Raw genomic sequence first — 23,469 nt, forward strand, 5'->3', positions numbered from 1 at the left:
ACCTTGTGTGTGTGCCAAACAATTCCATGAGGATGCAGGGGTGAGGAGACGGGGAGGGGGGGCAGAGAAATTGGCCCATCCTCCACAGCTGTAGGTAAAGCAGCAGATGACTCTCTGACTGCCTCCTGTCTTCTCTCCCTGCTCCTGCAGGGGCCCCCCCAATATATATGTAGAGATATACCTATCTCATAGAGCTGGAAGGGACCTCAAAAGGTTATTGAGTCCAGCCCCCTACCTTCACTAGCAGGACCAAGTACTGATTTTGCCTTAGATCCCTAAGTGGCCCCCTCAAGGATTGAACTCATAACCCTGGGTTTAGCAGGCCAATGCTCAAACCACTGAGCTATCCCTCCCCCCTAAATGCAGCTGACACTCAGGCAGCATCCTGCTGACCCAGACATCTTTCTGCTCCTGCAGCAGAGAGCTCCCATTCTCCCCCTCAGCTGTGAAACCATCTGCCAATTCCTCCTCAGGGGAGGCTCAGACAAAAGAAAAGGGTTGGTAATTGATTTATGCTGTTTGTTTATTTTCTGCATTTCACTCAGCTTGGACAGTGAAACTAGCCTGGTCAGTTCACTTTGCATTTATGGCTAATTTCAGTTTTCATGCATTAGTCAGTGCTCTAGTGTTTGAGTTTTTGAAATAGCAGGACTAGATTTACATCCAGTAACCCAACAGTTTGCACTGAAATTAGCTGAGAGAAACCATATGAACCCATTTCTATTCAGACTGAGTTTTGTTTAAAAATAAAATAAAACAAAACCACACCACACATCTTTGGAGGTGGGGCCTAAACTACTCGATCATGTCCCTTTATAGATAAGAGCTCACCCCCTCTTCCAAATGACTTGAGCTGTCTGATATTAAACATGCCCATTTGTTTGCCTGTCCCACCTTAAAAAGGCCAATATTACACCTTTGAATCTTGGGGATTTGTGAGCCATGATAAAATCTCAGTAGCTTGATCATAAGCAGCTTCGCTTTCACTGCCTGTCTCACTCACACACACATTCTTGACATGAACAGACCTCAGAAGAGTAGAACAAGCCTCCTCTCTCTCTACCTGCATGACAACACTTTAGACACGAAAGGCAGCAAGAAGAAAAATCCCACACTCTAATTGGAAGGATATTGAATGTGTTAAAAACCTCAACCCCACCATGCTTTTGCTATTAGTATTTACTGTTGATAGAGAAGAAAGAGCACCTGCCAATGTTAAATCATTTCATCTACTTCAGCTGAAGTGATAGGAATTCCTATCTGCCTATCTAGGAGCCTTCAGTTTGTGTGTGTTTGCACATACAGCAGGCTGGAAACTTAGCCTCACTGGCTTGCCAGAGGCAAATGGAAATTCAGTTTTGCTGAGAAAAGGAGGGGAGCTGCCTCTGAAGGGCAGGAGAGCCAGTGTAGCGTCAGACCCTGCAAGGTGAGGAGCACCCACAATTCCCATTGATTTGAATGAAATTAAGGGCACTTCATGCTGGATTTGCACTGCTTCAACAGGGTTTCTATGTAGAACAAGAGTTACAGGTCCCACTGAAGAAGAGGAAGAGTAGAACTATAATGTGGGTTTGAACGGCTGCTGAAGCTACATCAGGTCACTTGCACTGCTTCACGCAGAGGGGGCTGAAGGGGAACAGTGCACAGGACAGGACTGGGCCTGTCAGTAAGAACGAGTGAAGGTGATACACTAAAAATTAGGGCTGGGCAGATCTCTAGTTACTGATGTACTGGGTCTCCCAAGGCTTTAATTTTTGTATGGCAAATCAAGCTGCATTGGGCACAAGTGTGGTGCTATTTAAATTGGGCTGTTTGGGGTTTTTTGTTTTAGTGTTAAAATATGTTTTCAAATTGTATGTTGAAGTTTCCATCTTCTCATCAATGAAACAAGGAGAAAACCAAAGGGGAACATGAGTATCTAAGAACCTGAAAACCAGCATCACTGCCTGGCTCAGGTGAAGGAGAGACAATGGGCATGGGGCTTGCTGAACGTATGAGAGATTTAGAGGAGGAGGTGCCTCCACAGGCTGGAGAAGAGTCTTACGGAGCCAATCCTTGGAGTGGGGGCAGGGGGAGAAAGAAAGTGATATTTGCTGCCCTAAAAGCTGGGGAGAGGCTGATGGGAGTGTCATGAGAGCCCTTGTGGGGAAAAGGGAGAGTTGATCTGGGAGGTACTGAGCAAAGAAGAACACGAGAGAAAAATCAGGGTAAAGAAGATGTGGTAGGAGGGTAAGAAAGATGGAGGAGCCACTGCCTGACCTGTCTCTGGGCCCCAGCTTCTACCTCTTTCTGGATGACTGAGCCATCTAGGGCATTTGTGCTACATCTAAGGGTCTGTCCCTTGAAAATGTAGGAGGGAGTAGTCAGACAGACAGCTGCCTCCTTAGGGGATTGGGGGAGGTTAGCTGGAGGAGGTAGCAGGCTGCTAGGTTTCTGCCCCAGGAAGAATTGCTAAAGCAAGTAAATACGGGTTGAGGTAGAGGAACAGTTTGGAAGGAAGGGTTGTGGGGGTAGGGATGTAACAAAGCTGAACTAAATTTGGACAAGACGACATTTCTGATCTGCCACTGGTGATGAGTGACTGTTTAGGGTAGGGGTGACCTGTAACATTTTTGGAGCTGACTTTCCCCTTCCTAGTCTGGATAAGCAGCTAAGCTTAGTTTACTTTATCTGAACCAAACCTTTGAGTATAGTCTTTTTCTGTGCTTATGCATCCCTTTGCCTATTGCTGCTTTTTATTTCTGTCAACACACACACAAACTAGCATACCTGACTATTTTTAACCCAACAGCCAGCTGCAAGAGATCACTAATAGGACTATAGAGCCTTTACCTGTACTGTAGGTCAATCTGAATCCAGGGCAGGCACTGGGAAGTGAGGGGGAGCATTTAGCATCTGTTTTTCTGGTAGCTGTTTGGGGGTCTCAGTCCAGTTTCCAGGAGTGAGAAGGGAGTTTAGTCTCCTTGATCAATTCAAATTGCTACCACAGGGAGCAATTAGTGCCAATTGTGGGGGTTGGTTTTGGCAATGGGGATGCTTCTCCTCAAGGAAGTGACCTGATGCAGTTTGAGCAGCTGTTCAAACTCACATTATAGTTCTACTCTTCCTCTTCTGCAGTGGGATCTGTAACGCTGGTTCTACATAGAAACCCTGTTGAAGCAGTGCAAATCCTGCATTTCATTCAAATCAATAGGAATTGTGGGTGCTCCTCACTTTATACATGCAGTTTAATTGCTGGGGATTTTTGGTTTTATCTGGCTTACCCAGAAAGAAACATATGGACAAAGCTCTCCCCTGCCTTTGCAAAGCCAAACCAGCTGTGGGATTTGCAGTTGGGAAGTAGCTGCTGAGCACACAGATTTTCTCATCTTTCAAGCAATGTTGGCAGGACTGCAACTGATTTGTCAGCCAGTCTTATTCCTCGCTGGGTTCTGATAACCTGAGCCAGATATCTGGCTGGATAAATTGTAGCAAGCAGCTCAGGAAACCCTCATGGAAGTAAAGATTTAGCATTGCTTCACTCAGCCACGTAGCATTGGGTTACAGTGAAGCTTGCTGAAGATTATAAAAACATTATTACATCACAAAGTACTTTACCTTCTGACCCACCAGAGTGGCTCCATGTGATGCTCACAGGAATGTAAGCACTTCCATGCCAGATTAGTCCAATAATCCATCTAGTCTAGTACCCTCTGCGCCTTGTCGTCAAGTCAACAAGCTGTATGTGTTGACCTAGGGAGTTCACAGAAGCCCATGCCTTGAAAACAGCCCAGCAAGCTACAGCTGCTGAGCCATTTCCCAGGATCCTGCCCCATGTCATCAGCTAAGCAGCGATGCTGAGCCAGTGCCATGGCAAAGGCCGGTGCCTTGGCATCGGCAGAGCAAGCAGGGAACGGTGACTCTCAGAGACTGGTACGGTGATTTCAGCCGAACATGCCAGCGTTGCCACCTCTCCCAGAGGCATCGCATTGTGATATTCAGTGCTTTGCTTAAAGCCTCAGCTGCTGGAATCCGGTTGTTTCCCGCCCTTAAAAGTCAGCGTCTAGCTCTCATGGAATGTAAAGGAAAACTTTAAAAATGTGACCCCCTAAACATGCCAGCATCAGAAAGCCAATGGCAAGAAGGTAAAATGTGTTCTTTAAAAATCGTCTGATTTTTGGAATGGGAGGAGTTTGCTTGTGATTTTTGAATGTTTGGGGCTGCATTGCTGCATGTTGAAGCATTCGAGCTAGTGATCTCAGAGGTCTGTGCCTTGCATCCAGGGGTGGCTCTAGCCACCAGCAAAGCAAGCACGTGCTTGGGGCAGCCCATTTGCAGGGGTGGCAGGGATCCAGCATGGGAGCTGAGAACCAACAGGGGGCCCTGGGAGCTGTAGTTTCTTGGTTAACTCCCTGCCTATAGAGCCAGCCCTGGAGCAGGGAAAGAACTACATTTCCCAGCATTCCCTTGGCCACTACCAACAGGAAAGAGGGGGAGGCAGTGAGGTAGCTGAGACCTCATGAGTTGCCCTGAATGGAGAGCTGCACTGTGAGTAGGGAAACCATATTTTAACATTAAAAAAGTAGGACACTCCACAGGGAGGGAGGGTAGCCCCACCCTGCCCCCATCCACTCCCTCTGACTGCCCCCTCCTGAGACACCCCCCCAACTTCCACCCTAGGACCCCACCCCCTACCTGTCCCTTGACAAACCCCCGGGACACCCATGCCTATCCAACCGCTGCCTGTCCCCTGACTGCCCCCCCCCGACCTATATAACCCTCCCTGCCCCTGACTGCCACCCCCGAACCTTCACCCCATCCAACCCCCCAGCCCCCTTACCGTGCCACTCAGACCAGCGTGTCTGGCTCCGCGCAGCGCCAGACAGAGCCACAGCCCCCTTCCCCCCCCCCCCCCAGCACCTGCCTTCCAGATTTGAACACCTCAAAATTCAGGAGTGCTCAAGCTCAATTTGGGCAGCTGTTACTTCATTTCTCCCAAATCAAATATACTGATCCACTGTAACTTGCTGTAGAAAAAGTAGGATAAAATTGAGCAAGAAATGCTTCCCAGTGGTTATTAGGACTGGAATTGCTATTTTCAACAGCCATTGCCATTTTTGTTTGTTTGTTTGTTTGTTTAAAAGGAAGACAGTGATATTGCATTGGCAAATTCCCCATAGAAAGAAAGAGTGGAACAAAAGAATAATAAAGGCACCTCAATTTTTCCTCATTTATGTAGGACAGTCTTATAATATGCATCCAGATATCCTCCAATCACACAAGCTGAAAATTGTTCCACTTTACTGCAGTTCTGTAACCAGATGGGAACCAATCCTGTCTGTGTTCTGTGCACATCTAAAAGTCCTGCTGAATGACCTGCCGTGGGAGTGAGTTACCAGTGACCCAGGGCTGCGGCGGAAGGAAGGTGCAGGTGGGGGGGGGGGGGGAGAGAGCCCAGGGCTGGGGCGGCAGGAGGTGTGTGTGGGGGGGCAGTGGGGGGGAGGAATGAGGGAGCCCAGAGCTGGGGCAGCAGGGGGGATGGGGGTGGAGGGGGAGAGCCCAGGGCTGGGGCAGCAGGGGGGTGCGGCGAGGAGCCCAGGGCTGGGACGGGGGGGCAGCCAAAATTTTTTTTTGCTTGGGCTGGTAAAAAAACTAGAGCCGGTCCTGCTTGCATCCACCCTGAAAACTGGAGTACTGAGCCAGTAACCTGCTGTGCCCTGGCTTCAGCCCAACAAAAGCTAGAGGCTCTGAGCAAGAGACTGCACAGAAGCCTGTGCTCGGACCCCATCCCACCAACATAAAGGTGCTGAGGCAACATCACAAAGGCCCATCCTTGAAATCGTCCCAGCAAGCTGGAGGTGCTCAGCAAGTGATCTCACAGCAGACGACCCTCTGCCAGACCCACAAACTTCAGTCACTGAGGCAATAAGCTCATAAGGCTCGTCTCTGGACATCAGATCAGCAAACTGAGCTAGTGAGATCACATGGCCTGTAATTAGGCATTACCCCACGACATTGCTACTTTTTACCCGCTAGCTTTGCAGGGTCATCATAGCTCTGGGAGAGCGCAATTTATTTTATTTGGACCTGGCATCCATATAATTGTTTCCGAGACAAGAGAATGGGGTTTCCCAGGTGTAAATGAGGGTAGAACTTGGACTGCAGATTGCAAACAAGAATGCAGCTTGACTCAGCCCTGACGTTGAGTTTGTGACGCTGTCAGTTCGAAACGTCATCTTTTCACTTGGGGTGTGAGCACATCTGAATGGGGACCAATTAGAAAATAAACAAGGAGTCCCACAATGCCATTTTTATAGAGTCGCTTTGCAAAGCAGAATCTTGGTTTGCTTGCTCAAGAAAGGGCGTTTTCTCTAACTAGGATGCAGGCAGTCCTAGGCAAAATGTGTCTCATTTTCGGTTATCAGGGACACAGCCACCCTTTCTAATTTCACCAGTGACTCACAGTGTGACTTTAGCATGTCACTGAATATCTCTGAGCCTCTGTTTCCTCCTGTGTACTTGGGCATAATAATAGTAGCATACTATGCACTGAAGAATTTAGTAACAAATGTTTGCAGAGCACGTTTGAAGGATTATATGAACATAAGGTATTAGTACTGTCAAAGACAAGAACGCAATCTGCTGCTGAATAATTCATTTGATGTGAGAAACAACCAACAAGGTGTTGAACCAAATTGCTGTACAATTAAACATAATTGCAAAGTGGTTACAGAGAGTGGGATATGGAGGGAACTTTCAGATTGGCTGCTGCTGATGTCGTAGCCAAAACAATAATGCCAAGTGAATGCATGTCTGTTTTCATACTTTGTATTCAGTATAATTATAATAATGCTTTGCCCTTCGCTAGCCTTTCATCTGAGAATCTTAGTGCACTTTACAGATGTTAATTACACTTCATAACACGCCTGCAAAATTGGTATTATAATGCCCATTTTACAGATAGGTAAACTGATGAATGGAGAAATTATGTGATTGGTCCAAGGTCACATAGGTGAGTCAGTGGCTGGGAACAGAACCCCAGATTCTGGCTTCTAGTAGCTTGGTCTAACAAGAGACCACACCTTCCTCCCTTCCATGGCAGCAGTTAGATCTTAAGCCACTATGAACTTATAGAAGATGACTGCACGTTGTAATCATTTGCCCACAGCCTCGGGTCTTACAACACACATGGCAGGTTATAGTAATCCAAAAACTGCTATACCCTACTGCTTCAGCATGCAGTCAATTTAGTACTTCTGAATGTTAGCTGATTGAAAGCCATAAAATCTGGAGTCCTCTATTTATGCACCGAAGAAGTACAGCTTGGACAGCAGCAACGTCCACTTCCCCTTCTCAGTTCCACTGGTATGACTCAGTCCTGACCTAGAGGGGCCATCTCTCAGGATGACAGAGGATTTCAGACTCCATGGTCTGTTTAATCCTTAACCTCTCTTCTGAGCCTGCCAAGAGAGGAACTAATTAGTAAGCTCTTTGAGGCAGGGACTGTCCTAATGTTGTATCCACAGCTGGTGATTTTGTTGAAATATGCTGTTTCATTGAAAGGGAAACATTTCATGGAGACACAGGAGCAAGTTAGAGAAACTCCATAGTCTGGTGCTTAGACAGAGCATATTGCCCTGTGATGTGGGAAACCCAGGTTCCTTCTCTTCCTGATTTAGTGTGATCTGGGATAAAAAATTAACTCTGAATAAGGTAAAAGCATTGTCTTGAACCTGGAGCTCTCTCAGGCCATCCTGGTGCCATATTCACAGGTTTCAGCCTAAAATGGACAATACTAGTGACCTGAACCAGAGACCAAAGGATGAAAGGCTCCTTAGTTCAACACCAACCCTGTTTCTCTGATACTGGGCAGACAGTCACATCAGAGGGGGACGGGTGGAGGCAGCATATAGCACACCCATACAGTGAAGGTGTAGGTCTGTATAATAGTAGAAGTACCTCTCTGCACTCTTACTGTACACAGAGCACAGCTGAAATGCTAAGGACTGTTTACTGGCTTTGGTAATGGTATTGATCTCCCATCCTTTTAAAAAGGGACCGGAAGCTTAATCTGATCCGTAAGAGTGTCTCTTATTATTTACTTTGCCAAAGAAGAGGATTAGATATCAAGAGGAACAGAAGATACTATAGAAGCATGCGTTTAACTGTAAGTGGATATGCATTTATCCTGCAGTGCAGTTAGCCATAAATATGTTTAAAAGAACAATTCCCAAGAACTCTCCAGGAGGTTTTGGTTTAAAGAAATAAGACAAGAGCAATAAATAAAGGGGAACTCAGTGAACTGGCTTTTAACCTGTGGAGACCCTAGTTCAGATCATCAACAATATTTTCACCTAAACTCCACCTGCAGAATCTTTATTACATGTTATAGCATATGAGGCAGATTGAACAAATTTTCACAGCCTAGGTTGGATCTGTGGAGCTAGGAGAAAAATGAATTTTGACTTATAAGCTGAGCAAACATGAGCTGGAAAAGTCACGGAGAAAAAATAAATGAGAAACTCCATGATGGCATTTTGACAGTCACTTTTCAGACCACAGAAACTGTTGGTCAGTGCTGCTTAGTCTGCAACACCCTTTTAGAAATATTCAGGTGTCTTTTTCTTGCTACTTTGAACCATAATTTTCTCACCCATATTTCAAATGGATCACCAGGCATGGAACCTGTTTGTGCATCAGCACTTTTGAAGCAATGTTAGCACAACTCAGGGGTTGGAGAGTATGTTAGCCAAGGTATGCTGGCTCTGCAATAGGAGTGAACAAAACCTTGCAGGCTGACCAGAAACAGTGATTTTTCTGGGGGATTTTTTTTTTAATGTTTCAGCGTCTCCTACAAATCAGCAATACCTTCAGGGCTACATATACATACACACAGAATTGATGCAATGAATAATCTGTGTGTATTCAGCTTGCAGAAAATACCTAAAATGGCCACTGTAATTCCATTCAAACTGCATTTTAAGACTGCCCCACTATTTCTGCCCCAGACTGCTCCAAAGTCCCATCACAGTACAAAAGGAAAGTTCCAGAAGCCACTGACCTCCACATGTCCCAGTCACCGGGTGCCTCCTTCTCATTGCTCCTTCCGATAACTGTTTGTTCAAAAAAAATATTTTTTTGAAGTCAGTCTTTCTTGAATTAATATTTATCCATGTCAGACAGTACTTCCCTCCTCTCTGTCAACCCTGATCTGGAGCTGCAGTTGGCCAGAGGTTTGCAATTGCCCTGCTAGTTGTGCAGAGATAATTATGGTGCATTATCTTGGGTCTGGAGATTTCTGGTCAGCCCCTCCTCAAATGTCCTGTTCTGAAATGAAGAAGGTTAATTAAGCCAAAGTATCTAAGAAGGGGTTAATCCCTCCATTTTCTCTCTTTAAATACTCTTCCCCTAACATGCTAGATGGGCGGCAGGGTGAAACTCATTATGTGGGAAATTTTCATTTCATTCAAATTATGTGCATCAGGGTTGGTGTGACAGAGCTCAGAGATACAAGGTGGGTGAGGTCATAGCTTTTATTGGACCCACTCTTGCTAGTGAGAGAGACAGGTTTTTGAGCTTACCCAGACCTGAAGAAGAGATCTGGGTAAGCTTGAAAGCTCGTCTCTCACCAACAGAGGTGGGGCCAATAAAAGCTATGACCTCACCCACCTTGTCTTTCTCTAATAGCCTGGGACCAACCCAGCTACAACAACACTGCAGCCAGAGCTCAGTACATTAGAGGGCCCCTTAGACTGTTTAGAAAGCTACAGCGCAGTTGTCAGAGAAGCCTGAAAGCAGCTGTTGTGGCTGTAGCCTGTGGATTTACAGAACTGTTATTGCTGGTGATGGTGCATGAGAAAGAGTGACCCCAGACTGACTCCAAGACCCCATGGCTGGCAGTTGGGGGGGGGGATATCCCAACTTGTAAAACAGGCAGATTTGACCCAGAAATCATTGAAAGACAATAAACATAGCAGCCTGCAATGCCATGTTTACAGTTCCTATTAAGCAGGGGATGTTATGCAATGGAGGGATGTTATTTATTACTGGTACACTGCAGTATAAGTATTGTAGTTTCGTGATAGAGGCTGGGTACTGAGAAATGACTGTGGTTTTCATAAAGAGAAGAAAGTAAGGGATTCACCTACAATCCTGAGCTAGTTAAGTGCCAATGGGTGTATTCAAGAAGTTTCTACCTTTGATGTTCTGATGCAGATGAAGCAGGCAGCCACTCCGAATATATTTGCTGGTTGCAAAAGTCCCCAGTGAAGAGCAGCTTGATCTAATAAGAGAACTTTCCTCTGACATTCAACCACCAATTTAATAAAATAATTGAGTGGCTGCCGAGAAACTGGCTTGTCATCAGTTGCAATAAAAAGAATCTATAGTTGATTGTAACTTGGCCACTCCTGATGTGAGTGCCGCCCACAGGCCCAAGAGCAGAGAGCAAAACGGCTCCTTTCCCACGCTGCTGTTGGTTTGCCCACAGATATTTTGATCATCCAATATATTTTTTTCTTCAAGGTCAGAGTCCTTCTCTTCCTCTGAGGCAAAACCTGCCTGTGCTTTGTCTTGAATTCCCCTTGCACAGTTGAAGGTGTTTCTTAAAAAGGACTCCATCAGCTTTATACAGTGTTTGTAAACCCTGAGGCTTGGTCTACACTAAACCCCCAAATCGAACTAAGGTACGCAACTTCAGCTACGTGAATAACGTAGCTGAAGTTCGAAGTACCTTAGTTCGAACTTACCTTGGTCCACACGCGGTAGGCAGGCTCCCCCCGTCGACTCCGCGGTACTCCTCTCGCCGAGCTGGAGTACCGCAGTCGACAGCGAGCACTTCCGGGTTCGACTTATCGCGTCCAGACAAGACGCGATAAGTCGAACCCAGAAGTTCGATTGCCAGCCGCCGAACTAGCGGCTGGGTATAGACGTACCCTCAGAGTAGTTAGTGTCATCGATGTTGTTAACACTTTTGACTATGAAAGCGGAAAGCAATTGGTAAGTCTAGTTTTCAGTATCCATGTTATTCTCCTAACTGGGGAAGGTGGGGCTGGTTACTTGTTCTCAGTTCTGTAGCAAGCTCTACCAGGTAAGAAGTAAACCATCACTTTTTGTTCTGATCTTGGTGACTAATGAGAATAATGGATCCCTGTTCTCTTTCTAGCATCCCTTTCTTCATCTGCAGACAGGTACGTCTCCCCCTCAGACATCTTTTCTCCTCACCACCCTTCCCAGCTCCCTTGGTTGTACTCCTTGGTTTCAAACCCTTTATCATTTTGTCCCTCTCTGCTGTACTCCCCACTTTGTCCATGTCTCGGAGTGAAGCCCAGAATGACTGTGGTATTGAAACTAGGACCTAACCCCCATCAAACAGGGTGGAATAGCACTTCCCTCGCTTACTGTGGATAGTCCTGTCGATGCCACGTCACATAGTAAATCCCCTTTTTTTTTGCATTAGCATTGCTCTGTTAATTCATATTCATCACTCGCTTTAGCCCTAGATCCTTCATTGCAGTTCAGCTGCCCACCCAGTATTCCCCCAGTCTCTAACAAGCCTTTGCTTATTCGTTCCAGTATGAATCAATCCAGCTTTATTAAGCATGGCATCTTTCATAGCAACTGAATCCCCAAATGTCTAATAGCAGACCATGAACATTATCTGGGATAAATGACTGCAAAGAGTAAATACACTGCAGAGTGAATGCATTCAGTCACTTAATATTTATCTTTACTAAAGCTCGTCATTGATTCCAGCTTCCGGAGCTCATACTGCATATCCTTTTCCTCCTCCACAGTATCGCTGATTCCCTCCCACCTTTCTCTCATCTGCAGCTCTGATTAACACAGTCTCCCCTGCATCTTCTTGATCTGCTCATGAAAATATTAAATAGGCTGCACTTGTGCCAGATACTCTGGGAGGCCCCACTAGACAGCTCTATACATGACAGTGCATCCATCTCATTACTTCCACCTAATTATTATTATTTGTCCTGCAGTAGTGCCTAGTGACAACATGCGAGGTGCTGCACAGACACAGAACCAAGGTCCCTTCCCAAAAGATCTTACACTCTATGTCTAGATTTCGCTAGCTTTTCTACACAAGTATGTGGAGAAGAGTCAAATTGTCCTCTTTTTTTTCCATGGGTGGAGGGAGGCAATGAAAAGCCTGTAGTTGTCCTGCTGGGAAGTACAAAAGGGAGGAAGAATGTTTCTATAGCATTCTTCTACAGAAGTCCCTCCTTGAGCAACGATTCTATGCATGGGGGAAGATATACATCCTCTCCCTACCACCCCTGGGATAAACACTCTTATAGTGTCAGTATTAACTTTTCCACAGAGAGGTCCTTGGTACTGTTGAACCTTCCTCTGAAGGCAGGGCTGGGGGAGGGAAGGTGGTAAGGGGAGTGGTTGGCAGGGGACAGTGTTGCATGAGGTTTCAGTTGGATCTATACTGCCAGGAAACCTTCAACAGTGGATTGCAGTGGCTAAAGGGGAATGTGGAGGACCCAGCTTTCCTCCCCTCTCCTTGCAAAGAACAGAGGGAGAGATCCCCTCCTTGTCCCTCTCCCTGGCTTGTGGAAAGCAGAGCTCCAACACAGCCTGTCCCCCAAACCATGAAGCAGGCATCTGTGAGTGCTAGAGGTTCAACCCCACTTCTTCAATGAGAAGGAAAAACACCTTGCTGCCTTCTGGTGGAAGAAGAGAGAGAGAACTCTGTAAGGGGAAACTCACCTGGTTTCCTGTCCCTGAATAAAGTTTCCCACGTAAGGGACTGCTTAGGCCTCAGTTGCTTATGTTCAGATAGAAGAACATGCAATGAGCATGGCCGAGCAGACAGACACTTATTTAAGGACTGTAGATCTTGATGAAGGGAAATGCTTTGCCTTTCTGTGACCACCCAATCCTCCATCACCTCCATTTTATCCTTCCCCACAAAATTAACAACGAGCAGATACAGGGCTGCTCTGGATACACTGAAATACTTTTTCAGGAACTATTAAAAGAAAAACAAAAAGGCCCTTGGCAGCTTTCACAAATCATTCTTCTTCCTAATGAATCATTAAAGGGCTGGTTCTTTTGGTGCATTGCTTACTCCGTAACTTGCCATGGGATTCAACATTTTCCTGCTAGTGGTGCCTGCTCTTACTGGAACCTTGTGTGTTTCTCCATTGATCTCTAGCCAGGAACAGCTATTTTGTTTTAATATCATTATCTGTGCTAACAATTGCATTTAGCTCTACAAGAGTTAGCTGATGTATACATCAGCTAAAACCATGGGTCAGGTCTGAGAGTGGACATGCAGCCAGAGGAGGGGATTAGGAAGTAGGAGTCATACTAACTTCTAGTCCCAGCTCTGCTCATCAGTTTGTACCTTGCAAAAGCAATTTCTGTGCCTCAGTTTGTTTGTAAAATGAGTCTGAGTATAGGAGTGACCAGTTTTGCGGGGGTGTTAGGAGAACTAATTGGTGTTTGTAAAGTGCCACAGAATCCTTGGATGTACAAGATGCAACAGTACAAAGGACAAAGTATGCCTGTATGTCATAGGGCTGCCCTTACCACCGCCTCATCACATTTTTTTGATGCAAGACGATCAGATTATTTCATTGAAATACATTTTTACCCCATATTTTTCTAGCTGTTGACCAAACACTCTTTGTATCCAAATGTTCTCACTTTTTGATGAAAAAACTGTTTTGACTCCACATTTTTAGTTTTGGATAAATTTTTGACCTACATCAGATTTTTTTTCATGGGAACAATGTTTTTGTCCCAAATGTTTCTCTCTCTCCACCATTTCTTTTGATGGACACTTTCAGAGCCTGATCCTCTACAAAGCAAGTTGCAATAAGCAACCAGTAAAAATTTATGAGCAAGAGAGGGAGCACAGAGGAACCTGATCTTCCCTTAACACCCACCTCTCTATTTTTACCCTGAGCACTTACAAATAATCCTGCCACTTCTACCACTCAGTGTGGTTACCACAGGGCTTAGCTTTACTTGCACTCATATGAAGCCTCCATTCACACTTGCACTAAATCACAACAAATGTTTGCACTGTTCAAGAACATGCAGGATCCAAAGTTCAGTCTTCATTTTCATAAATACACAATGAGGAAAACTGACACCTCCCTGGATCATCTGAGCACCTCACACTGTCACCTGGGTCCCTGTTTGTTTCCAGATTCTAATCAAGGTCCTTGTCTCTGTGACTTTCTACCCAGAGGCCAACTCACCATCCATGACCAGTCAAGATATCCTCCATGAGTGAAGTTGTGGAAACTAGAAGTCTCTAGGTGAAATTTTTGAGAGATGAAGACCGAGCATCTGGGGGTGAACACCAGGGATGGCGAAGAGCCATTTAAGCTAACGGGCAATGCTGGCACAGGAACAAATGGGTATGAACTAGCCATGAGTAAAGTTAGGGGGGAATTAGAAAAAGGTTTGTAACACTCAGAGAGTTGAGGTGCTAGAGCAGCCTCCCGGGAAGAGTAGTGGAGACTAGAAACCTGACTGGTTTTATTGCGGATCTTGATAAGCTTGTGAACAGGATTATATGACATGTGCCTGTGATAGCAGGGGACTGGACTCAATGACCCAGGTGGTCCCTTCCAGTGCTACATTCTTACATTCATTCTCAATGCTGAGTCTTAGAGCATGGTATTGCTGCCAGATAGACTGACCCTTAGTCTGAGCTGTTTCAGAGCCTGGCGCAAAACCCATTCCTCCACCAAAGCCTACCAGCAATAGCAGAAACAGAAAGGAGAAAGAATTTGGAGGACAAGGCATCCCAAAGGCAAATGTAAGCAGCTGAACCCTAACATGACAAGAGCGGAGTCCAATTCAATGACTATCGTTTGCTGATCTTCATTTAATATTGTGACAGGTTTCAGAGTGGTAGCCATATTAGTCTGTCTCAGCAAAAACAACAAGGAGTCCTTGTGGCACCTTAGAGACTAACACATTTATTTGGGCATAAACTTTCGTGGGTTAAAACCCACTTCATCAGATGCATGGAGTGAAAAATACAGTAGGCAGGTATAAATACACAGCACACGAAAAGATGGGAGTTGCCCTACCAAGTGGGGGGGTCAGCGTTAATGAGGCCAATTCAATCAGGGTGGATGTAGCCCGTTCCCAACAGTTAACAAGAAGGTGTGAGTATCAACAGAGGGAAAATTACTTTTTGTAGTGACCCAGGCACTCCCAGTCTAATTGTGTGCTTCAGTGCTATTTTTGTAAATACATAACTTGGCAGATAGCTCAGATTTGATTAGATGCTACAAATTCTGATTAATTTATCTATGAGAAAATGTAGAAAAGGACACAGAGTAGGAGAGAGCAGGGCAAAGAGAAACTGAGTGGCAGTAGGTGGGATATGTGGAAGTGAGCAAGAAATTGACAGGAACACAAGCAATCAGGCATGAACAAGGAAATAGTGGCTTGGGAGGACAAAAGCAGAAATGGATGGAGTATGGGTATACAGAGCATGTGGTGCAGCAAGGAGAGGGGACTGGCTAACTCATGGAATGGGTAGTGTAACATGGAGCATTTCCTGATCACCAGATTAGCACTGGTGGAAAGCCTTTACCATCTGACGACTGTTGGCCTCTGCGAAATGACTTTTGTCATCTCCATTCAGTTCCTAATGTGCAGGTGTCCACCTTCCAAAACCACCACTGCAACTAGCAGTCTCAGCCCAGAGCCAAGGGTTGAATGAGCCATGGACACTGAACTCCCTTCTCATCCCTTCCAGGTCAGGCTTCAGGCGCATAGGCAGTGAGGGGAAAGTTTTCATGGCCTTTACTTGTGCTATACCTGTTCTGTGAGCACTCCACTTACTGTGAGAGGAAAGATCAGTCAGGGGATCTGCACTGTATTCCTGTAACAGGTCTAGTCAGTAGTCACCCATCAGTTGATTCAGGGTCCGATATAGGTTTAAGCTCACAAAACCTGTTTGTCACTAGCAAATTAATCTGCGGCTGCTCCCTTGCTTTCTGTACAAAGCTGATAGGGCATTTTCCTTGGAATGGGATGGCTCAGGGAAGTTAATTTGGGTGAAAGAATGTGGAAGTTCAGCCCCCAGAGATTAGCTATTAGCCAGGATGGGCAGGGATGGTGTCCCGAGCCTCTGTTTGCCAGAAGCTGGGAATAGCTGACAGGGGATGGATCACTTGATGATTACCTGTTCTGTTCATTCCCTCTGGGGCACCTGACATTGGCCACTGTTGGAAGCCAGGACACTGGGCTAGATGAACTATTGGTCTGACCCAGTATGGCCGCTCTTCTGTTCTAAACCCCACAAGCAAGCTGACAAGTTGTGGCTTGTCTCAGGAGAGATGCAGGCAGTGGTTGGGTGGTGGCACACTGCCTAATGCCCATTCTACAATTCAAGCCCCATGTCCTCAGCAAAATGAAATTTTCACACAGGTTGCATACTTGATGTGAAGGCAGCAAGCCACTGAATCCCATTAGAAAGACAAAGTGCACACACATTTCCTGTGCACCTGGTAACTCCAGATCCCTGTAGAGTGATAAAGCCCACAGAGTAGAGTTGATTTGCCCCCCAGTGGAATACTGAATAATGTAATTTCTTTCTCCCCTGCTCTGTAGGATCCAGAACCTTGCAAAATTAAGATACGCAGCCTAGATGGAAGCCCTGCATATTCTCTCCTCAATGCACACAAACATTTATCTTTCAGCTACCTGAGACACACATGAGTACCTTCAGGGAATCCTAATTAAATGCTCAGCATGTCCCTTTATCAGCCAGGGATGTTGTCATCCCCCTTATCAGACTGCACACAGCTGTGGAAGCACTGATCCTTTGCAGAATTCAGTCTTCATTCGGAGTAACCTGCCCTCCAAGGTATGTTACAATGCGGGGCAAAAATCACAAAACCAGCTCGACTTTTATTTTCAGGTTGTTTCCTGGTCTGTCAGTACAGAGATGGAGACACCTTTTTGTCCCTCTCTGAGACAAGGGGCAAAGAGCACGTGGGTGGGGTGAGAGGTGGAGAGTGCTTTTTGACTTCACGATTTAGAACATGCTAACAGTATAACTCCAACCTCCCCTTGAGCTGCATGGCACCAGCACCAGGTGCTGACACCATTAAGAGATTCCCACTTAGCATTGCTAAGAACCATGCAGGAAAACCTTGTTTTCTATTCAAAAAAGACTGCACACATTTTAAAAAAAACCTAATCCAAAAGCAAACAAAGTCCTAGCTGCCATCTCTATCTATAAACTGCAGAGCATGCAGTCCTATCAGCTGGGGGCCATGTGGGACGGACAGTGTTACACATGTGTCTTTTGTGCCATCAGATTTTTTTTGCAGTGAATTTATTGCCGCCCTCTATCCCCAGAACAGGTATAACATGGGCAGCAGCAGAGCAAGCACCTGTAATGCTGCCCTGCCAATATGTCTCAGTTCTGCCTGGGGCTCATACAACTGCACTGAGGGGACTAGCAGTGAAAGGAGAGTTCACTCTTCAGTCTTGCCCCCCCCCCCCCCGCCCCCTTTTAAATTCCCAGCAAATGGAGCCAGTTCACAGATTGATCATTTCCAAGGCCATACACACAAGACTTTCCCCAGAATAATTCCTTTTGAACCGGAGTTATCATAATTCTTTGCTCTTATAAAACCTCTTTCATCCCAGGATTTTAAAATGCTTTATAAATAATGCACTGCTCCACACAGTACTCCTGGGTGGGTAATAGTAATATCACTGTTTTACAGATTGGACTACTGAGGGACAAAAGGGTAACTGATTTAACCAGAGTCACAGAAAATCTGGGGCAGAATTGGGAGTAGTACCCAGGAATCCCCCAGTTCTAACAGCTAGATACAATCCCCTCCAATGGTGTGACAGGTCTAACATGTACTGTCAAATGAGATAGGCCAGAGCACAAAAGCCTACTAGGAACCATACTGAAACCAACTCCCCCTAATGCTCAGCCACTCAGCAGCTGCAACATGCTACCCTGTTTCCCCGAAAATAAGACATCCTCCGAAAATAAGGCCTACTTACAGTTTTGCCTCTCGTTGTAATATAAGGCATCCCCCCGATAATAAGACCTCCCCGATAATAAGGCATCCACCGATAATAAGGCATTTTTCATTTCTGAAAAATAAGACATCCCCTGAAAATAAGACCTAGCGCATCTTTGGGAGCAAAAATTAATATAAGACACTGTCTTATTTTCGGGGAAACAGGGTAGTGGTCACCACTGCCCTAGAGCAGAATCAGGCAGGTGAGATCTATGAAAAGCTTCCTGTCCTCATTACTGACTGCCTATTTAACAGCATGTGCTGTTTCCATTTGCATTCATCTAAATTGCTTAGTGACACCCCTTCCTGCTGAACCATTCCCTGACAGAGAAACTTCAGTGCTATGGTGTGGATGCAAGATGAGCAGGTGAAAATGAAACAGCCCTTGCAGCAAATTTTTTTCCTTCTAGATTGTTCAAAACAGCATATAGACCATCAGGGCACTGACAAACACCACATTTGTGCTCTCCACCCATGCCAGGTATTTCAATGGAATCCCTCTCTGCAAACTCCTGTGGCACAGAGCTGTCAGTGATCCTTTTGCACTAATAGATATGGGTCCTGCAGCTGGAGACCAGGAGCAGCTCCTCCTTAGTCATCAGAAGAAGCTGCAATGAGAGACTACGTCTGGAGTCAGATACTCAATATCATGCTCAGTAAAAGAACTGTTCCTGGCTGCTGTGGCATTACCTTGGCCACAAACCTTTATTCCCAAAAGGAAATTATCCTGGCAACACGGACATTCTGGGAGATCTGGTGCCAAATCTTGCCCACACATCATGGACTTTAAATTGACTCATCCCAGCACTGCTGAGAAGACAAAAGAGCTGCATCCCATACAAGTTTCATGTATGCCATTACCTCCAGTGGTCAAATCAAGGCATTTCACCTGCACTTACAATTAAAATACACCTTATAGTGCACACCAGCCTAACTCAGTGGTTCCCAAACTTGTGAGGTCAGCCCCTGCCTTACTCTTAATGTAATTCCCCCCCCCCAGGCACTGGGGCTGGGAGCAGGGTCACGGTCAGGGGTGCAGGTGAGAGCTGGGGACCATGGCTGGGGGTACACACCAGAGGCCAAGGCCAGGGCCGGAGCTTAGGGTAGAGCAGGGCTGGGTGGCACTTCCTCCATACCCCCTGTGGTGACTGGCCCAGGTCCTGCTGTGCCCCCCGAATATTCCTCTGCACCCCTCTGGGGGGGTGCATCTCAGTTTGGGGACCCCTAGCCCAACTCCAGCCTGACACCAAGACACCGATAAGTGCCTCCTACACTCATATTGCTGAGCATCAAGCAAGTGGTGCATTCACTGAGCTGTGTAAAGATGAAGGTAGACACACATCTGTAACATGCTGATCAATGGGATCCTTCAGGGTAGCTGTGGGAGAGTGACAGAGAAATGGGCAAAGGAGAATTGTCAGGTCCTGATTGATCCGGAGAGTGATAGGTGACCTCTTCTGAACACTTGCATGGACTTAGGTTCAGACCTCAGAGTAATTTCAGTTCATTGTTTTCCAGATCAGAATACAGGTCAGGGTCTAGAGCCCCAGGCACACACTGCAAGTGTTAATGCTACAGCAACAAATTGCTTTTACTGTAAGTTGCTAATAACCACCAGGAGATCATCATGTGCCCATTACATTATACACAATACAAGCCCACCCACGCACCAAGGCTGGCTGTAAGCGTACACAAAGGAAATAGCTTCTTGTGCCCTGCTCATTTGGAGCACAACATCTCTTGCAAGTTCTGCACCCTATGTGCTCATCTCAGAAGGGCCAGAAGCATAGCCTTGTTAAGATACAGGATTGGGAACACGGAGATGTAGCCTCTGCTCCTGGCTCTGCTGCAGACTCACGGTGTGACCACAGACAAGTCACTTAACCTCCCTCTCGCTCTATTTCCCCATCTGTAAAATGGGGATCAAACTTCTCCACAGCACGATGTTACGAGACCTATTCATGTTCACCCGTTTATGGGAGGGGCTCAGGCACTACGGCGGTGCGTGCCACACAAATTCCCATAAATGAACTAGATGCTATCATCCCACTAGAAGGGCCAAAGGGTGAGGCAACTTGAGGCCCTGCTGAAGGGTGGGGTCTGTACATAGCGAGGTTGACCCGACATACCAACTGTGAAGACCTGACAAAGGATTCTTCTCACTCCCAATGGAATGAGTGTGACAAGCTGTTTAAAGGTACAACAGGGGAATAGTTTTATTCTAGTTAGAAGCTTACAAAGAAAAAGTTCCAATACTGAGCTCCATGTGGACACGGTGGGAATCTAGGAGCTCATAGCAAAGCCTGAAACCCTCACCATAATCTGCAAACAGCTAGTTACCTTCTAGCTCTCCCTAGTGGTATGTTGCATAACATAATTACCTGCCCAAGGAATAAATCTTTGAAGATGCCCATGCAGTTATGACATTGATATCATAGGGCAAACTTGAAACTTCATTGCATATTTAGAGGAAATAACCTTTCCAAGGGAATATGGCATGATTGCCATCTCCTAGTAGTCAAGGCAGAGCTTGCATCTGACTGCTCCGGGTGCCCATTTATTAAGTGTGTTTAGTCTTGTACAAGACACAATCCTTGCCTGAAAGAGGTTACCCTCTAAACACCAGACAGACAGACATGCTGCAAGATCCAGGGTCATCATATGAAGTTTAAGAATCATTTTACTGCTTTTATTGATTAGATAATTATTCTTCACTTTAAAATTGGCTGTTGCAGAAAGGTCCTGAGGCATTTCCTGCTTAAACTACTTAGACAAAGAGTGAATACAGTTGGACTTACTCAAAAACCACTGCAATTTAGACCCACATGATGGTCCAAGATGTTTTATTTGTAAGACTCACTTACGGAAAAGTCACATAGAAAATTATAGCCTTTCTATAGGTATTTTGAAGCAGACTTTAGAATTTAATAGATAATTATATCCCTGGTACAGAATTCCTTAGGATGCTGCAAAAAACTTATGGAAAGCATATACACCGCTACCTCGATATAATGTGACCTGATATAACACAAATTCAGATATAATGCGGTAAAGCAGTGCTCCGGGGCGGGGCTGCGCACTCCGGTGGATCAAAGCAACTTCAATATAATGCGGTTTCACCTATAACGTGGTAAGATTTTTTGGCTCCCAAGAACAGCGTTATATCGAGGCAGAGGTGTACTTCTCTATAAAACATAATAGCAGTTTCTTTTTAGAGGCATGTCAGACTGATTCAAGTCCTTCCTTACAGCAAACATCTTCCAATAGCCTATCAACCTTAGTATTTCCCTGAAAAAGGTCAGAACAGAAGAAAAACCCTCTAAGCAGTATTTTGCTGTATCCCATCCTTCATCTGTCCATTGTTTATTTAGATACTGACCTCTTTGGGGCAAGGAATGTCTTCTTACTTTTACTGTAAAAGGGCCAAGAGCACATGTGACTCAATAATAAAAGGTGCAGTGGGTTAGTATACTGGCCTTTCACCTGTGTGGATCCAAGTTTAACTCCTAGGTAAAATATAAATATTGTAGAGTGGGGGATCCTTCAAGGTTAGTAATGCTAGAGATTTATGCAGGTTAGAGAACCATCACACAGTTCAGCTTTGATATGTAGTCTGCTCAGGAGAAGCCCAGGATTGAAATAACGTGACAGTGTCAAGATCGACAGCACTGACAGAATCACGGGGGAGCCAGGACTAGAATACCAGGGACGCTATAGGTCAGGATCAAAGGCAATGCATTTGTAGAGGGCAGGGGAGCTGGCTCCAGATTAGAATAGTAGGGATTGGTGCAGATCAGGATTCAGGTGCTCTGCCAGAGTACAGGGACAAAATTAGAATAGCTGAGGATACTGCAAACTGAGGAACACTGCCATAGGTGTGCAGGGGCTTAGAACTGAAACAGTCTGTTTTGGGAGATGATTGCAATTCAGGACAGAAGTGCCCTGGCAGAGCTGTGTAGGGAACCGAGTGCTGGAACAGTCCGATAGTGTTGCAGACACAGTAGAATCTTGAGGAGGGGAAAAAGAAGGCATATACATTTAGTGAGTGGTTTGCTAAATGAAACAGTCTTTGCTCATTCTGAAGTCAGTATCAAAAACACTTCAGAGGTGAGAGGAAGGGGCAGCTGCACTGTAAGAGAGGAGAGTTCACAGACTATTGCTAAACAGTCTACATCTAGTGTATCAGTTTTGCTATGAACATAAGAATGGCCATACTGGGTCAGACCAAAGGACCATCCAGCCAAGTATCTTGTCTACCAACAGTGATCAATGCCAGGTGTCCCAGAGGGAGTGAACCTAACAGGTAACGATCCAAGTGATCTCTCTCCTGCCATCCATTTCCACCCTCTGACAAGCAGAGGCTAGGGACACCATTCCTTACCCATCCTGGCTAATAGCCATTAATGGCCTTAACTTCCATGAATTTATCTAGTTTTCTTTTAAACCCTGTTAAAGTCCTAGCCTTCACAACCTCCTCAGGCAAGGAGTTCCACAGGTTGACTATGCGCTGTGTGAAGAACTTCCTTTTATTTGTTTTAAACCTGCTACCCATTAATTTCATTTGGTGACCCCTAGTTCTTATATTATGGGAACAAGTAAATAACTCTTCCTTATTCACTTTCTCCACACCACTCATGATTTTATATACCTCTATCATATCCCCCCTTAGTCTCCTCTTTTCCAAGCTGAAAAGTCCTAGCCTCTTTAATCTCTCCTCATATGGAACCCATTCCAAACCCCTAATCATTTTAGTTGCCCTCTCTGAATCTTTTCTAATCTGTACGCAGTATTCAAGATATGGGCGTACCATGGATTTATATAAGGGCAATAAGATATTCTCCGTCTTATTCTCTATCCCTTTTTTAATGATTCCTAACATCCTGTTTGCTTTTTGACTGCTGCTGCACACTGCGTGGACATCTTCAGAGAACTATCCATGACGACTTCAAGATCTCTTTCCTGATTAGTTGTAGCTAAATTAGCCCCCATCATATTGTATATATAATTGGGGTTATTTTTTCCATTGTGCATTACTTTACATTTATCCACATTAAATTTCATTTGCCATTTTGTTGCCCAATCACTTAGTTTTGTAAGATCATTTTGAAGTCTGCTTTGGTCTTAACTATCTTGAGCAGTTTAGTATCGTCTGCAAACTTTGCCACCTCACTGTTTACCCCTTTCTGCAGATCATTTATGAATAAGTTGAATAGGATTGGTCCTAGGACTGACCCTTGGGGAACACCACTAGTTACCCCTCTCCATTCTGAAAATTTACCATTTATTCCTACCCTTTGTTCCCTGTATTTTAACCAGTTCTCAATCCATGAAAGGATCTTCCATCTTATCCCATGACAACTTAATTTATGTAAGAGCCTTTGATGAGGGACCTTGTCAAAGGCTTTCTGGAAATCTAAGTACACTATGTCCACTGGATCCC

The 23,469-nt window shown here is 45.3% G+C and overlaps 1 long non-coding RNA gene across 1 annotated transcript; it reads left to right on the plus strand.

The window, feature by feature from the left end:
- Window positions 1-575: 575 nt before the first annotated feature.
- On the plus strand, window positions 576-23,109 carry LOC101931611 (uncharacterized). Its single transcript, XR_010600628.1, has 4 exons — window positions 576-4,124; window positions 14,202-14,375; window positions 16,591-16,846; window positions 18,511-23,109. It is a non-coding gene; the product is annotated as an uncharacterized LOC101931611 (long non-coding RNA).
- Window positions 23,110-23,469: the final 360 nt, after the last annotated feature.

Source organism: Chrysemys picta, chromosome 4 (genome assembly GCF_011386835.1).
Source record: "Chrysemys picta bellii isolate R12L10 chromosome 4, ASM1138683v2, whole genome shotgun sequence".
NCBI classification, from domain to species: domain Eukaryota; kingdom Metazoa; phylum Chordata; order Testudines; family Emydidae; genus Chrysemys; species Chrysemys picta.